General features: G+C 42.7%; 1 long non-coding RNA gene across 1 annotated transcript; it reads right to left on the bottom strand.

Annotated features, from left to right (window-relative positions):
• Window positions 1–3,325: 3,325 nt before the first annotated feature.
• On the bottom strand, window positions 3,326–13,038 carry LOC308199463. The gene is made up of 3 exons (XR_013954670.1): window positions 12,221–13,038; window positions 4,425–4,609; window positions 3,326–4,279 (listed from the first exon to the last, which is right to left on the bottom strand). It is a non-coding gene; the product is annotated as an uncharacterized lncRNA (long non-coding RNA).
• Window positions 13,039–17,696: the final 4,658 nt, after the last annotated feature.

Here is a 17,696-nt window from a genome sequence, read left to right as displayed (position 1 = left end):
TAATTTAATTGTTATTGAATGTGATTAATTAGGACTGGAACAAGCCCTTGACAAAGAATTTATCAGATTCTTTTCTGCTCCCTCTGCTGACTCACTGCTTCCCAATGGTTTCAAAACTTGCAGCTTGGACATGCTCACACAACCCTTTGGCAGGTTCCAGTTACTTGACTCCACTGGAACCTGTTGCTTTATAGACAAGATGCCAGTATGGCCAGCCTGCAACTCTCCAACCAAATATGAACCATCAGGTTGGCCTTTTTTTTTTTCGCTTATACATCTGGATCTCCAAGAGCACTGAGACTGGCTCAGCTGGAGCTGCAGTACTCAGGTCAGATTATTTGAGCTAGAGCAATGCATGCTTCATAGCTGGACAACAGAAGCTGGAAATCAGCCTATTTAGGCTCCTAGATTTCAATGTGATCTTAAATCCTAGATACAGATTAGTACCTAAACACCTTTGTGGCACAAACACAGTGGCAGAATATTTAATATTATATACAAATATGGTAGAATGAGTTATGATAGCTCTGATGATATGTATGTACACACAGATATATACTTATGTTCATCTCAAGTCCAAGATATTTTATGCATCTTGTGATATTCTTGACCACAATTACTACAAATGATACTGGCCTCCCAGCCATTGTACCTGGAATGAAAAAAGTAGTTTAAAATTGATTTTGAACATAGCATTTTTTATTTCATTGGCTATCTCTCGCTCTATTTATTCCCCATGGAAACAAGCAATGTGTACCTTAACTTTGAGGTCCCTAGGCAGGAGACCTGCTATCCTTGTGTTGGCTGGCACCTCATGGAGAGGGACTCGTACTCAGGACCATGCCCAGGAATACCTGTATGCCCTCTGAAACAAACATTTCCAAAGTAACCCTGACGAATGCTCATGAAGAGAGCTAGAAGGGAGATTTTAACTGAAATATTTGTCAACCAAACATTGTTTTCATCTAAATGAAAAACAAAACAAAGCAAAACAAAATAAAAAAACAGTGGCATAGGAAAGCCCAACCCAAAATGAAGCTTTTCTAAAATATTAAAATACTTTTAAAATTGACTGCTTTTATTCTTAATTTCAAAATGATCTTTCAAAAATGAAATTATATAATTACATTTGTAACAGCTTCTTTTTTTTTTTTTTTGGTAACAGTATTTTTTGGATTTCAAAATACACTGAAATTATTAATACTCTTGAAATGTTCAGTTCTGCTTGGGACATCTTCAGGCCATGATTGGTCAAAAACTGGAGAACTTTCAGACTGTCCTGGGCTGAAAGTCATACAAGACGTGAGAAATTAGCATTCCCTAGATTTCAAGCACTAACTGAGGTACTTCTTTGTCATGTATAAAATTAAGCCTGGCATCAGCTCAGCTCAAGTATTATTTTAAAACATGAGGAATAGCACATGTAGACAATTGGACTGAAAAATAAACAGTAGTTTGATAGCTATTTACACTTGACTTAGAGTTCCTTTTTATATGCTGTCTCAACTTACTAAAAATACACATATTTAGTTCTAATTTTCCAAGACCTCAGTATATATATCATCATGGTAACATGCTTGGCAGGCATTGGCACCTGAGACAAAATGAAAAGAAATGAGGACAAAATAAATATATATTTAGAAAGTTCACTTCTACCCACTTATTCTAGCTAATCGGTCTCATCTGTACCAGTGCTCAGCAAACAAAAGGTGATCCAAATCATTGGTCCTGCTTGATTTTACCTGGGGAATGTAGAGCAGGTAGAGTGTGTCACCTCCCTTCAGCATTGATTCTCCTGCTGGCTCTCCAGAAGTTGTATTTTGGAAGTGTTTGGCTCAAATGAGGAACCAAAAGAAAACAAGTGACTTACTATCAAGTTGCTAGTTTGGAATTAAAAAAACCCTCTCATTCTCTCATCAAAGGTAACCTCAGTACTTGTGGAGTTATTTGTAACACAGTCTAGTGGCAATATCTAGGCAGTATCCAGTTCTCTCTCTTTAGGCCTCGGGTCCCTATCTGTACGCAGTAGATACTGTCATTTCTCTGCCTCACAGAGTTTTTGAGAGGATGAAGAGGTCAAGGCAGGGGGAACAAGAAGAGTATGTTGTCACTGCTGCCCCACATGTAGATACAGTACACTTTGAACTCACCAGTAACAGCCCCACCAATGGTACAGCTGTGCCACAGAGAGGTCAGGACCCTGCCCAGGACCAGGGACAAACACTGAGACATCCAGTCCCACCATGGCATCCACTATGGCACCATCAGATTCACAAGTGTGAATTTACCCATCTCTAGGTGTGTCTGACAGGTCTTGGGGGCGTTTGATTTTGCAGTGCCCTGTCAAGAGCTCCAATTCTTTTCTAAAGTCACAAGATGCAACTCCTGTCCTGCACAGACAAGACCTATCCTTACTTTCAATGTGTTTTGTTCAGGCAGTGTTGGAACATTTAATTACTACCAGCTACTTAAATTCCTTTTTCCTTTCCACTCAACAAATATTTCTCCAAGCCAAACACAAAGATTTATATTGTACGCAATCTTTGAAATGTACACTTAATTTTTAAAGAGGCCATTTCAAGGAGGGCAGCATACCTTTAGGTATTTTGAACTAGCAAATGAAAGAGAAAAAGATGGTAGAGAATTGAAGCATGATTTCTCTGATGTATTTTTGTGTGTTGTTGGACTTTTTGTTGTTGTTGTTGTTGTTGATTTTTTTGTTTTGTTTTGTTACTCTCTGTCAGCAAAATTCAATAGTGTGGAGGATTTGTCTGCAAAGTTATTCTCTGCTCTCTCCTCCCTCTCATTCCATTTCACCCTCCCCCAGCTGGAGTAGTTCCTTATTCTCATCATAGTTTATGAAATGCCTCATTTGCAAAACAGAGTGTTACCAACACCTTGTATGTAAAAGGAAACAATGTCCAGCACGGTGCTGTAACCTCTCCACAGCATAAAAACAGATCAGTGAGGTGCTCAGGTGGGAAACCCCTTTCGGAAAATACTGTGGCTGCAGAAATGGATGTCATACATAAGCCGCAAAACAAAGGCCATGACTTTTCATGTTCACTGAATCACTACTTTTTGCTAAGTTTGAATGTGTCCTTAAATCCTAAGGTTGCACATTGGGTTTCAGGGTCTGTGTTTGTGATGAATTTCCATACACAGCTCTCATGTCTGCACAGAAGGTGAAGGTTGGCTGATAAATTCTCTCGTATCAGCCTGCTTCCATGGAATCTGTGTCCACAAAGGCCTGGGAAAAGGATGGGCAAGAAGAGGGCAAGGCTGCTACCGAGATGGTCTGGGAGAAGATAGAGCCCCAAAGTGCTGTTACATGCATTGACCAAAATTACACTGAGAAGGCAGACCATGGGGTTCATGGGTGCTGAGGGCACGGTACATCACTGCATCAGGCCTCATGGATTTAAAACCAAATTAGAAAAAAGTAGGTCTGGTAGGATATTTTGCCAGAGTTGTTAACAATCCTTTACATTTTAACTGCCTGTAATTTCCTTAAAAGTCTTGCAAAAAGCATATTTAAAACTCTAAGTTATTGAAGAGGTAATACATCTTAATTGAAAACAAACTTTCAGCCAAAGTGCTTTTTAGCAAAAGATCAGAACTATTAACCTTTTCCAGAACATACTTAATTTTTTTGCCATTTTTAATTATAAAATACTTCAACAAGAAATATATAAGACATCACATTTTATTCTGATTTGCAGCACCACCATGAGCTTCCTTTTAATTATTCATACCGACTGGAGCTGAGTTGCTTATAGGTATAAAATCAAGGATAAAGTGATTCTCTTATTATTGAGATGGTGGTTGACATAAGGGGGGGTGTTAGCACCTGCATGCATGTGTCAGAAAGAGAGAGAAAGAGAAAGAAGCTTGCATTCAGTCATTTTACAGAAAGCCCCAAGAAATAAACCAAGAAACCTTTCACAATCTGCCGCTGGAAACTCAGAGGTCTTGCCAACACTTGAACAAAGCGACCTCCCAGCTCACTTCTGGAGGATCTCTAATCATGGTGGGCAGCGAGGTGGTGGGGGTCGTGCCCACTTTTTCATCGCCACTTCACCGAGGCAGCTCAGAGCAGGGCACGCTGCTCGGCCCTCACCACCTACGCAGCAGCTTCGGGAGGATCAGACGTGTGCCGGCCCGTCTCGCTCGCTTTCTCTTCTTTCCCTCTCAAAAGAATCAGCCTCAGTTGATTTGAATTGACTTCTTTGTCACCAGAAGAAAAGCCAAGTGTGTACACTCAGGTGAGAGCGTGGGGCTGGCATGCAGAAACAGAGGTGTGATGGCAAGGAACACTTAATCCCACGCCTAACAGAGCAGCCGTGGTCATGCTGCACCTCTGCCCCCGTAACACCGTAGGTACTGTACCTCAGGCAGCTCTGACGAATGACGGATTTACTTACAGTTGTCTGAAGGGGTAGCGGAGATGCAGGGTGTGGGAGGACAGGAGACACAGGGACCCATGCTTGTGTGGGGCTCGGTGGGCCTCTGGCCTTGAGGATAAGCCATCAATGGGGCTGGGACACTGGTGCCACAGGTGGGCAGGATTGTGCTCCAAAGGATGAATGCCTTCACGTTAAGTGATTTCCTGCATACATTGGCAAGAAAAAGAAATGCAAACTACAGCAGCATCCAGTCTGGCCTTGAACACCTCCAGGGATGGGGCATCCACAGCTTCTCTGGGCAGCCTGGGCCAGGGCCTCAGCACCCTCTGAGGGAAGAATTTCTTCCTAATGTCTAATCTACATTCCCCCTCATTAAGTTTAAAGCCATTACCCCTTGTCCTATCATGAAGGGCCAGACATCATCTGGTCTATCACTCATTTAATTTCCTACTGTTTCTTTGTTGTTTATGCTGGAATTGCTTAGCTATGAAGCCTTCAAATTAATTGAGGACCATCTGTGGATTTTCTAGGACTGTATCTGCATTGTTAAGTAGTGTGGACTAAGAAGAGCAAAGCCATGGGCCACAAGAATTTTTGCTGAGGACTTGACATTCACAGTACGTATATCTCATGGTTGGATTCTTTTTTCTTTTTTTTTTCTTTTCCAGTTCATGCTATCCATAGTCTGGCCTTAGGGATTGATTGCCCAGTAGTGACTAAAATGGATTAGGGGAGCACATATTACAGATAAATTTCCTCCAAAAGGGCACTAATTCAAGTACTCTTACGATGACACCATAATGCAAAACAATTTACTTCCAAAGCGAGCTCCCGATCTGAACTGAAACATTAATGCAGACACACACTCAGGACTTCACAGTGTTTTTAGTTAATGGATCTGTAGCTTCAATCCGTATTTTGGAAGAAAATCACAATTAGCTGTGCTAAAAGAAAAAAAAAAAAAAACAACTAAGGACTCTACTCCTTGAATATTTGTATTCTCTAGGATCATACCAGATGAGGCATTACAGTTACTAAGGAACTGAGATGAATAAGGTTTGCTCTGCCTTGATCTCCAAGGTTATTGATTTAAGAATTTTATCAACCCTCCAGCCAAATACAAAGCTAGTGTAAGAAACTTCCCATCTTGTTGAATAAGGGATGGGCCTATTTCTCTTTCTGTAAATCTCACCTGACGTTGGTGGGGAGGAGCGGAAGAAGGAGGGGGGGGTAGAGCAAAGAAAAATAAACTAGAAATTAAGCAGGGGATAAGATCAACACTACTATTCATTTGTCCTAAGTGTATGAGATAAATTAAAGAATAGAGATCTCTATCTCGGTAAAATGTGCATCCAGTACCCTTCTTCCCCTCCACTGAAGTAGGAAATGTGTAGTTTATGACCAGCTGGGACAATCTGTAGTGAATGGCTTTGAGGCAATAAATCACAGAAGCTGGTTTGTCCACATTTCTTTCTTTTCTTTGGACTGTTTGGCTAAATCTCCCACAGAGAAAGTTACGCCATGCAGGGGATTCAGCAAAATGCATGAAAAATGTACTCAGGTCACCTACAAATTCTTCAGCTCTGGCCAAGCTCCAGTTGTGGCTTTAATACAAGACAATGCCTTACTGCTCTCCTTCCCTGAATCCTATGAGGGCAGCTGTTTAAACATTTATCATTAAATGTTTCAAAAAAAGAGAGCTCTCTGCAGTACAATGATGCTATTTGAGACCTCAGTTCTGTTTCCGGGACCTACAGAACTCATGTGGGTTTGGGTGGGGACATCCCATAGTGCCACTGTTGGTTTCATTCGCTCATGTTCATACTAAGTACTTAATACCTTTTTTTTTTTTTTAATGTTCCTGATTCTTCACAAAATGTTTCAGCACATCCAGAGATTCAGCATGCTGTGAAAAGACCTCCTTATAGCTGCATGAAGGAAAAATTGAGCCAGCAGAGAGCCAGCTTGCTTTCTCCTGCTGCTTCCAACTGTTGCTCATATCCATTCTCTCTTACTTCTCAGATTTAGATTTGTTTAGCTTATCCCCATGTTAGGATGTTGTGGATGCTACAATTCTATGTGAGACCAAGGAGGACAGAGTAACTTCCTGAAGGAGGAATGCATTGAAAGTTACTAAATACACAGAAACTCCTTCTGACTCTGAAAGTTCCTAAGCAGCAACTAACTGGAGTTGGGAGAAGTCATATGGCCTTGCTGAGTTCTTCCATGTTTTCCCATGGTCTGCTTTTGTCACTGCTGGAGACAGCATATCAGGATAGACGGGCCTCTGCACTAAGTCAGTACAGCCAGTCTCATCTTCCCAGGGGACTGATGGCTGCTCGTGAGAGGAACCTGGGTGTTTCTCCTGTGGACAGCCAGGCTCCAAAAGGGACAACAGTCAGCTCACTTTACAGCAGCATACCGAGAGCCAATGTTTGAATGACTTTCCATCCTGAACCAGGCATGAATCGATAACCTAAAACCATAAAACTGATTACCACTTTTAGAGGTCCTGTGTCTGGTGTGGATCTCCTCTGTGTTCTGGAAACACATTTCCAGAAAAGGTGAAATTCCTTTTGAGGAGACGGGTTATTAAATACCAGTCTGGACTTCATGGTATCTGTTTGAAGGCTCCCGGGACGCTCGTGCAGTTGCAGTGCCATATATGTTGTAGCAAACAATGGCGTGGCCAGCCAGTCTGAACCCAGTGCTAATCTGAGCCTCTGTTTGCCTTTCAACAGCCAGATTTCTTCAGCCTGGGTGGCTGAAATGAGGCAGCTAATGCTATACTTAATGACCTATTTAATGGCCTATTTTCTAGAAGTGATGAAAACTTAAAATTATCCCCGTGCTCAGTGTGAGCTGTGGCTGCTTAGCAATCAAAAAGCCCAGACTAGGCATTCAGATGCATCATTTTAAATGGGTTTAAAAAAAAAAAAGAAGTAGCTTTAGATCTTTATCTTTCCTGCAGTAAGGCCACATGTTGCATGACAGAATGGAACATCCTCCTATTGACTGTCATGGAACTCTGCTTTGTCATAAAACCCCTTCAGTAAACAACGGTCATTCCCCCACATCTGTGTGTTTTTGATTATTTCTTGCACTTACTGAACAATATCTGATACCTACACGACTGAGGAGAATAGTGAAGAGTGATACTGAAATTAAAGGAGATGGATAGGAGATGTATGTCCTGTTTCTAGCTGGAGATTTTGAGCACAACTCCCAAAGCAATTACCATTTCACAGGAGCAAGGCCCACGCACAGGCTTTGTTGGTTTTGGCTCAAGGTCAGGTGTACTGACTCACCTGAGAGGCAATTTATGAGCTGACTCCCCATCTTGGGGTAAAGCCCTGTAGACTGAAAACCCTTCCTGTGCTCTGGAGTTGTCATCTCCAGATTTCACTCCTCCTCTGCCTCCCCAGGTTAGCTTTACACTGACTTCAGGGGGTGGTTCCTGATCTGCTGTACAGGATGAATGACTTAGTGTATCTAGTGGTTTGGACATTCACTAGAGCCTTTCACCCCGAAAGAGAAACAAATGGGTGAGAACATAACAAAAGTACTTTAAACAGAGAAATTCAAGAAGAAAACATCATGTTAGCTACAAAGGTCCCGGCTCTGCTTTCTGGAGTATCTGAGCCACAGAGCACAGCTATTTGGGAGGATTTTCTGGATAAATAGACACATGGGTGGTTGGACTCTGGATTACAAGGCCCCTTGCCCTGACCTTATGTAAATACTCTTATAAAAGCAAAACAAGATCAAAGATGCCAACCCTGTGCTCCAAAAGCAGAAACACACGAGAACTGCTGTCTCTGGGCAAACGTGACCATGTCCCAGGTAAACCTGGGCAACCCCAGAAATTCCCTGCTGCTGGTCTGCCAGCACTGCAGCTGCTACAGAGCAAGCTGAGGCTCAGCAGCCAGGCTGGGTACGTCCAGCTCTGCCCCTGCAGGCAGGATCCCCGCATCAGAGCCTCCTGAGCCAAAGGCAGGAGCTGTGCCAGGTCAGCCCCCTTCGGGCTGCAGGATTGCCTTACAGAGACCTGCTTTGCCCTCTAGTGACTACAAAGCAGAGAACAGGGACTTTTGCACCATCTATTCTGATGGATGAAGTCAGGTCCCTGGGCAGAAGACAAGCAGAGGGGTTGTTCCGACTTACTTTGGCCTAAATAAGAATCTCCCGAGGCAGCCCGGTCACTGCCGCTGTACGGGAGGCATGTGGCACGGAGCAAGGGAAGGAGATGCTATTCTGAAAAGTTGAGAACAGACACCCTAAATTGGGGAACGAATGTCTGAGGGAATGGTAAAGGAAAATCCTCCAGGGCTGATGTTATTTCTAGTTTGCACATGCACTGGAACTGAAAAGAGGCTATTTCAGGGGAAAAAGGAATGGATGAATAATAGAAGCAAAAATAGGCTCTCTACATTCCTTTCCAAAACTGTGTTGCCTACAAACCCTTTGGAAACAATTGACAATTCATCAGCCAATGATCTCATAATTTGTGATCTATGGGGCCATAGACTTTGTGATGTATGCTCAGTGTAAGTGGCTATTAAAAGAGCTTTTAGTTGGAAAAATAATAAAGATGATCTTTGTTTAAACAGTAGCAGGCAAAAAGAGGAATTAGAGAGGATATCTAGATAGCTGGGACAGCTGAGCTGTATGGAAAGTAAATTATTCAAAAATACTGTATATAAATAAACTATTTCTCTTTATAGGAATAAATACTAAATATTTTATATTTTGAAAATTCTAGTTTGTCTTTGCTAAATTAGAAAAACTTACTACAGATAATCCAAGAAAGCAAATGCAACTAGAGTTCTTAGCATCACAGAAAAGGAAAGAAATCAAATTTCCATTTGGAATTTCTCATACAGTCAATTCTTGTTGTCAGAAAACAGGTTTATGATCATGTGATGGAAAACATACTTTTTCATGTTTTTATGTATAAATTGGACATTCTACAGAAGCTCAGACTGTATCTGCCTAGATGTTTTGATAAGTAAATATTAGTATTTTCTCAAATACTCAGGCAAAAACACTAAAAATAAAAGACACAGCTCCTAGTGCTCACTAAGACAAACGAACAAACATTTGAGACCATAAGTTTTCCATCAAAACTCATTTAAGCCAGAAATAATCTTTAGCTTTTGGACAAATATCTATTGACATGGATATTCCAGGCAGGCTGTAAGCCATTGTCTGAAATCATTCAGTAGACTCAGTAAAAATTAAAGTCTGCCTCAACTGATTTGTGAATAAAAGAGGAAAGGTTTCATTGGGTGACTTGCTCGGTTGCAAATTTTAACCAAATGAAATATGCTTTATTTGGTTATTATCTACATTTACACCCAAAATCTTAGCCTTAATTAGGATTTGATGCAAATCAGTGCAATCAGTTGGGATACAGCTGGCTGGGGAAAAGTGTTTGGCTCCCTTTGTTAGGTCACTCAGATCTACCATAAAAGCATTTGGAAGAAACTGGAATAGACTTGCATGAAGTGCAAGTGGCCAGGTTTGAAACTGCTGATGAGCGTTGGCTCCACATCCATGCTGTGGATGTGACATAAGTTTTTAAGGAAGTTCTTTTTCTGTGGCTTCTGTGACACACACACATACAATTCACTTTTACAGGTTGTTTCCTGATGGGCTTTTCTAGATGACAGCTGGGCCAACTCTGATGAGCCGTGCCTGTGCTGGGCTCTGCCATGGATTCAGTGACTTGGTTAATGCCAGCAGATAATTGAGAGCAACCTCATCTGGCTTAATGTTTGCAACTCCAAGAATAACTACTACTTGCAGTGCCACTTTCCTAAAGATGAGGTGTTCCCCAAATTTTGTGCTCTTCTAAGAGCTCCCGTCTGCCAGTAGGTGGCATCAAGCAAGGCGAGTTGGAACGTGGTTCGGCTTTGAGGATGGCCCTGCCCTTCCTAAGAGCCCCGAAGTTAATTTTAAAAGTGGGTGTGCACACCGAGAATGTATCTGTAACACACGGGCTGCCCTTGTACGGGCAAACTGCTTGCATCCACTATCAACTATAGTGCATGCAGGTGGCAATCCGTGCTTCCAAAAGCAGCCCTTCCAAAAGCAGATCAGCCTGAAGATAACGATTGATTAAAACGATGATTACAAGGCTTTTAGAATCCCCCCCCCCCCTTTTTTTTTGTTGTTGTTGTTTGACGCTTGTAGAGACACAAGACAAACTGTTCCATAACCCAACCCAGATACTCAAGAACTTGAATCTGATAATAGCCAAGTGCTTCACAGGAAGGAAAACCACAGCAGCCGATGTATGATAATCTCACACACATTAGTTTGCTACAGATCTTAGTAGGCAGTAACTGATTTAGATCGGAAGAACAAGAACTTGGCCATTTGACTTTCACAGATTATGTTCCTTAGCTCTTGACACCTGCAAGAGGTAGAAAAACATCAGGAAAATAAATCTAATGCTCTTTTTCAAATGCATGCAGTTGCAGCTGATAATCATCCAGCAGAAGAACAACTCAGGAATGCCAGCAAGCAATAGAAGGTGTTAACCAGAAGTAATTCTCCTCCTGTTTCCCAGACATGTCTCTAAATGGGGTGGCTTTACGGCCATGTTGTATAGAGATATGTCCTCAGTGGCCAAACCATGGGCAGTACTGCTGGGCAGTTCTGTTGCCATTCTCCTTGTGTGTGAGACACAAACACCAGCTCAGGTACCACTGTGGGACCAGAAGGAAATTGCTGGTGGTGGCCTCAGCTGAAATCTAACCAAGGCAGAGGTAATAGCACCAGGAGGAGCAAATGCATAAAAGTGCACAAACTCCCTTCAGAACTGTTCACCTGCACACAAGTGCTGCAGGCAAAGTCCTGCAGTCCTGCCAACGTTTGCTCAGAAGCAGACAGGTGTTGCCAGCATGTATGTCCTGCCCAGTTCTCCAGCTCTGAAGGCTTCTTTCTATCCCTTTTGCTATGAAAAGCCCCGAAAAGGGAGTGCTCTGGCCTGGCTATCTGCAAGAGGGGAGGCAGAGGTGCAGGGGGGAAGGAACAGGCTTTGACAAAAGGAGCTACCTGCCCACTGCACAGCACAGAAGTTTCAGTAGTGAAAAACAGATCAAAGCTGAAACACTCAGAATTATTTTGTTCCATTTTTAATCGACAAGTCAATTCTAACCAAGCAATTAGCATGGCTAATTATTGTAAGAGAATAGATTACTCCAAAGCAGCATAGAGGAAAAATGAATTAAAGAAATATCTAGGCTTAAAGAAAAAGCATGTGCTCAAGCTGGCAAGGAGTGCTGAAATTCCCCCTAGAGTGCTTAAAGAATTAACTGAACTAAACCTCTGAAACATTAACGATTGCATTTGAGGAAGCAAAGATGACAGTAAGGGTCCCAAAGGAGTAGAGGAGGGCAAGCGTAATGCTCCTCAGAGGGCAGAGAGAGGCTCTGGGGATTAGTCTGTCCAGGAGCCAGGACATGTGAGCAATTACTGAGCATCCCATCATTAGCAGCAAAAGAATAAGAAGATAAGGACCCACCTCCAGGGATTTGATGAGAACAAGTGTGTCAAACCAATCTGATTTCCTTGAGATGGTGAGTGACCCCAAGGGGAATTGGAGACTGATGTGAGCAGTCCTAGCCTGAGAGCGGTGAGGCTTCCACTGCTTTTTCCCTGCCACCTTATAAGTAAACCAAGGAATTATGCTCTGACCACCTCTGACTCGTGAGCTGGCAGGCAAAGGAGTGCTAATACTCCTGTAACCTCTTTATAGTTTTGTCCCACCAGTACCATTACATCAAAAGTATCTTCTAATTTCTTACCTGCATAAGCTTGCTTCTCATGTCCTCACCATAACAGAGAAAGCTGGAAGTTTTAGTACAGACCTTTAAAGATCAGCACCCACGAGGCCATTATGGAACACAAGTGTAATCAGAAGCTATCTGAAAGTGGATATGGTCCAGAAGAAAAGGATGGAACTTCCTTGCACTGTGTTTTGAGTCATTTCTGTTCTTCAGACCTAGTTATGAATAAAGAATAAGGGTTTTTATGAATTCCCTATGGCTTTATTGGGATTTGAGCCAAAAGCCACCCAGACCAGATGTGCATTTGTGAACCAAATCCAATTTCTGTGCCCAACAAAGGGTATTTGCCCAGTGCCAGCTAAGGGGTAAGCCTCCCTCCTTTTCCATGGATTATTGCAAATCTTTCTACAAAAGAGAGAAAGAAAATAATTATCTTGAACTAAATTCCAGCTGGGAAGATCTGCTTTTTCCTGCCCCCAGTTGTTTGGTAGAGGGATACCATGCCTTTTAGTAGTGCAGCATTTTCTGATCCCTTCTACCAGAGCTCCATGCAAATCAGAAGAAAGAAACTTGGCAGATCCCGCTGAACGAGATTTGACACCTAAATTGAATGCCTGGACCTCAAATTCCTAGGATTCAATTGAAAAGCCAGTAGGATTGCCCTTTGGTTACTTGTGGGCTGTAAAACTGGCTCTGAGCTCCTCCAGATAAGGGCTTCTTTGTGCTGCATTGTGTAATGGGTGCCACAGGGTTGATGTGGGCCAGGCCATAAATAACTTGTACATAAGTATTTTTAGCAACTACTTTCCACTCTCTGGAGATATACTGGACAGCTTGAAGTGTGTGTATCTGCATGTGAAGTGGGTGGGGGAGGCTAGAAGAGCTCCCATCCTGAGCACAGAGCAAATATCACAGCACTCCCAGTACACACAGTAATGCAATAGGAGCTGACGCCTCCATGCAGAAGTGTCCTGAGCAAGCAAGACGCTTCAAAAGAGCTGCCTCATCAGAGTGGCAAGGTGTGTTGTCTCGTGGTAGAACTGCAAACGACCCCTGTGCCCACGAAAGGTGGATGCCAGGAGGAGAGCTCTGAGCAGGGCAGCACCCAGCCAAGCCCCACGCTGCCAACCCTACCCAAAGAGCCCCTGCTCACCCCTTAGCGTCCCCTCTGATGTGCACTTAATGCAGAAAGAAGTGTGAGTTGCTGGCTGCATTTTCTGAGGATAACCTGCCTTTTAGGCTGGACCTGTGGGAAATGGTCTGACTGTATCTGCAGGTGACGCCACTAGTCTCTGTAGAAGACTGTCTGGCCTGGAGGCAGGGCAAGGGTTAAGAGGGAAGCACAGCTGCTGGGGGCTCCAGCTGCAAGGAGAAGACTGAACACATCACCCTTGTATAAGAAGCTGTACATTGGGAGCACAGGGCTTCACAGACATCTCTGAAAAGGCAGAACAGGACAAAATCACCCACTCACATCCTCCACCCTCCAGGCACTTTGGAAGGGTGTGATATACTCCCAACGTGTTAGTCAGCCTGTACTAGCTATATCTGATGACACGGTGGGGAAAGTGCAAAGTGGTTATAGATTTCACTTGTATTTATCCTTACTGGATATCCAACTGCTGTGCGGCACAAGTCATGAGCACAATGTCAGGATTTTGCATGACCTGGTTACCCTTTTCTTGCCGAAACCAAATGGGCCAGCAGAGAAGGATTTGTAGATAGTCAGAAGGAAAAAAATAAAAATGAGGAGGTAGGGGGGGTGAGCTTATCAAGACTGGGACTGTCAAGAATAAGCTGTGCATTGTGACAGCAAGTCTAGGGTAGCTTGATAAGAAGGACTAACTTGACAAAAACCTGGAGAGGAAGATGAGCGCTAAACACTATTGAGCTCAGTAGTAAGAACACCCATTCAACATTAACAGGATTTGGGGACACCCAGAAGAGAGCTATCTAGTCACTTATGCAAACACTAGGATCCCTGAAACTCAAAGGAGTTCTTTTTGAAAATAACAGGGTGAAGTACCAGCACACATTCCTTCCATTTTTTCCATAGAGAAAATACAGAATCTGTACTCAAGCTGAGCAAGCTAAGCTTAACAGATGCAAAAGTTTATCTCTGTTCTACAATAAGGTCTGCATGTAACCAAGAGCAGTTATTTAGAGTAAGGTATCCAAAAATACTCAGATATCTAGATTTTTTTTTCTTAAGGGAAATAGTAATTGGTACTTTTCCATTTTGATCCATAGGAAAAGTTATCTCCAGTAACCATCGCTTCCAAAGCATACATGTAGCAATCTACCTCAACCCAACCCTGCTTCACAACCATTTGTGGGGGGGCTTGCTTGCCTTGCTATAATCCTCAGACACAGCTGATGGAACCTACAAGCTGTGACTAATTAGTTAATGATGGGACCCTTAAGGGAATTGCTTGAGGAAACAGAGGTGTGACTTGTAAGGATTCTCCCTGCCATTTACTAGCAATGTTATTTGCTGATAGAGAAGAGCTGGTTCCAAGTATCTCAGAGCAGAGCTTTGTAGCCTTTCTTTGGTGCTTTCCACCCTTCAGAAAGAAAGGAAAATACTGATGTACTACTGTGTAGCATTAATCCTATCTGTTCTGCTCCTGCTCTGTACAGCAAGAGCTTCTAGCTGTCCCTCGCTACACCCAGCAAATGGTATTTAAAAAGAAAGGCCAAATGCCAACCTGAGAGGAAAGTGATGAAAATCTAATAATGTAGTGGGTATTCCAATTGAGCAATAAAGGTGACGGCAGCTAATGGGAAATGCTGTTAAGGTGCAAGCCACGCAGCTGTGAATTCTCAACAATAGCCCTGGTGTGTGCTTTTGGGCAAGTTGATCTTATTTTAATGTATCAGGAGAAGTATTGGCTAAATGCAGGATAATAAGAGTTAGCTTTAGTCTGTGAAATGAGAGGCCAGGCTTTCACTTCATAGTACTATAACAGAGAGCTGCTATTTGCCTGTCAAGTGATCTTTCTGGGGAGGGAAAAAAAAAAATTACCATAAATAAAAGTACAAGTAAAAATGCCAGGATTAATACACTTTTTAATGGGAACAATGTGATCTATTTCCTCTGTCACATCTTTCCTTGTTCCATCTCCTCTCATAACATCACCTACTAAAGGCTAAATATAAGCTGTGCACCGAACTGAAACAAGCGGTGACAGGAGGTGACACCCTGCAGGCTGCTCAGATCCGGCTGCTCCAGCATTGGGCTGGTAACTGGCAGACAGGTGTCTGCACACAGACTGGGACCACATTTGCTGATGAAGTCACTGCTCAAAAGCGTCTGCTGTGCTGACCTCTTCATTGTATGCAGGACCAAACTGAGGAGACTTGCAGTACCTGCAGGAGCTGTCCTCTCGGGCTATGTTTGGCAGCTGGGATTGCTCAAAATAAGAGCGGAACCTCTTTAGAGTAGAAAGCAACTCCTGACATCTACGTAGCACCTGGCACGTATGTCCTTTCCTATGGAGGATGGAGAGGAAGAATGTGCTAAGGACTGTGAACTGCCAAGATACTTTGACAAAGGAGGGGTAGAAGGGCAGGGTGCAAGTTGCTGGATTACAGAGAGGAGTAAATGAGGGAAGATAAAGAAAGGCAGCAGGCTGGAGTGCAGCCAGGCAGTGAGCCCCAGCCACCTGCTAAGTCTGTCTCCCTCTAATACCCAGCCTAGTGTGCAGAGCAACCAGAAGGATTTGGATGCTTGTTACATGTGTTACAATGGCTATTGAGAAGCTTCAGATACGGACAGGCAAGAAAGAAAGCCAGATAAATTTGCAATGAGGATGTGAAGTTAAATCATCTTGATCTAGTCAAAAAGGTGGTGACCTCAAGACATAAAATTCATGTAAGAGGAATTGCAAGCAGTAGAGCTGCACTGAGCAAAGCAGGAGGTTTGGAGTGAGCTCCGGGCCTCTTCCCAGCGATGACAGTGTGTGGGAGCCTGGCAGGGCTAAGAGAGCAGCGTGCGAGTGGTCTGGCTCACTTCTAAAAACAAAGCAAAGCAGAGATGCAAGGTGGTGGTGTCTGTGACATAGCCCAGATGCCCTCAGTTTTCTTAATTCAGGTCCAGCTTTTTGTCAAATGCTGGACAAGAGTAGACCAATTGCGCATTTACTGTTGTTTGGATGAGCCAGGGCTCTGGCAGGCTTGTGCTGCCGAGTAGATGAAAGTAGCCAAAACAGATTCAGATATTAAGGGACTTCACCAGTACTTGATTTTTATTTTCATGCATGTAAATCTGAAGGGGATAGTGAGTGAGTTTGAAATGCTTTCCAACTCTTTCAGGCTGTTAAATGCAGGTAAATGAACATGTGTCAGCAGGGCTGATGCTGAATGGGAGCAAACAGCTGTTCTCTAGTGCATCGCCACAAGTGGAGCAGATGTATTTGAGACAGAGATGGGAAACAAAACAATAGATGTTACTTTCGCCTGCCTACAGAAAGGAGCATGCAATTAAAATATAAGCATGAAAGGAGCAGGGTTTTCTTTTACTGGCAACAGCATACATTGAAAGAGTGTGAGCAAAGCAGAAGGCATGGATTACCGTCTTCAGAGACATCTCCATTTGTGTTGGCAATATATAAGAGGAAAGAGGTAGTAAGACATTCTCTGCAGCCGAGTTCTTGGACCTGACTCACTAACATAGTGCGATTTGAGGAGCTGGTATGATCTGATATGCAAACATGTTGATTTATTCCAGCTAGCCATAAGAATACAGTTGGAGGCTTTTCAGTTGCTAAAGTGTTGGCTGAGGAGCTCATGGCATCACTGACCTAATTCTTTAATAAATCTTAGAATACTGAGAAACTGCAAACACTGAAAACTGAGTATGCTGGGCCAATATGTAGAAACAGGGCAGTGTGATGACCAAAGCAGACTTGATTGCATGTTTATAATGAAGTTGTTTTTCAAAGGAAAATGCTGTTTTTGTTTAAGTTGAAGTGTTTCAAAGGGACTAGTTTCAACAAAACATACTGTACACAAAACAGAAATGAAATGCCAACGTGTTTTTGACACTCTTGGTATAGCACATTTTAAATGTTTATGTTAAAAAAAAATAAAGTTAAATTGGGAATTAAATGCTTTCCTCTCACTATGGATGCAGATTGCTAAGAAAACATTTTCTTCATGGTAAACAATAATGTCATCTGCTATTTGTGCTCTGTTTTGATAACAGGAGAGGAAAAATAACCAGAACAATGGAATTTTCTATGAATAGGAAACTCAAATATTTTGTGAATCTGTAGGAGTAATTGCAGCTTCATTCCCAGACTGGATCTCAGTATTGGGAAGGTAAGTGTGGAGGTGCCTACGTATGGAATTTCACGGTGTCAGTATAACTAATTAGTAGCCAATGAACATGGCTTTATGGGATTAGCTATTCCCAAATAACCTTTTCCAATCAACGGTATTTCCAGCTTGGCTGGTAACTGTAGGTACATAGACATGGCAGTCTTTTGTAAGC

The sequence above is a fragment of the Anser brachyrhynchus genome, assembly GCF_964034855.1.
Source record: "Anser brachyrhynchus genome assembly, chromosome: 9".
Classification (NCBI taxonomy): Eukaryota; Metazoa; Chordata; class Aves; order Anseriformes; family Anatidae; genus Anser; species Anser brachyrhynchus.
This window is presented reverse-complemented; position numbering and strand designations above follow the sequence as displayed.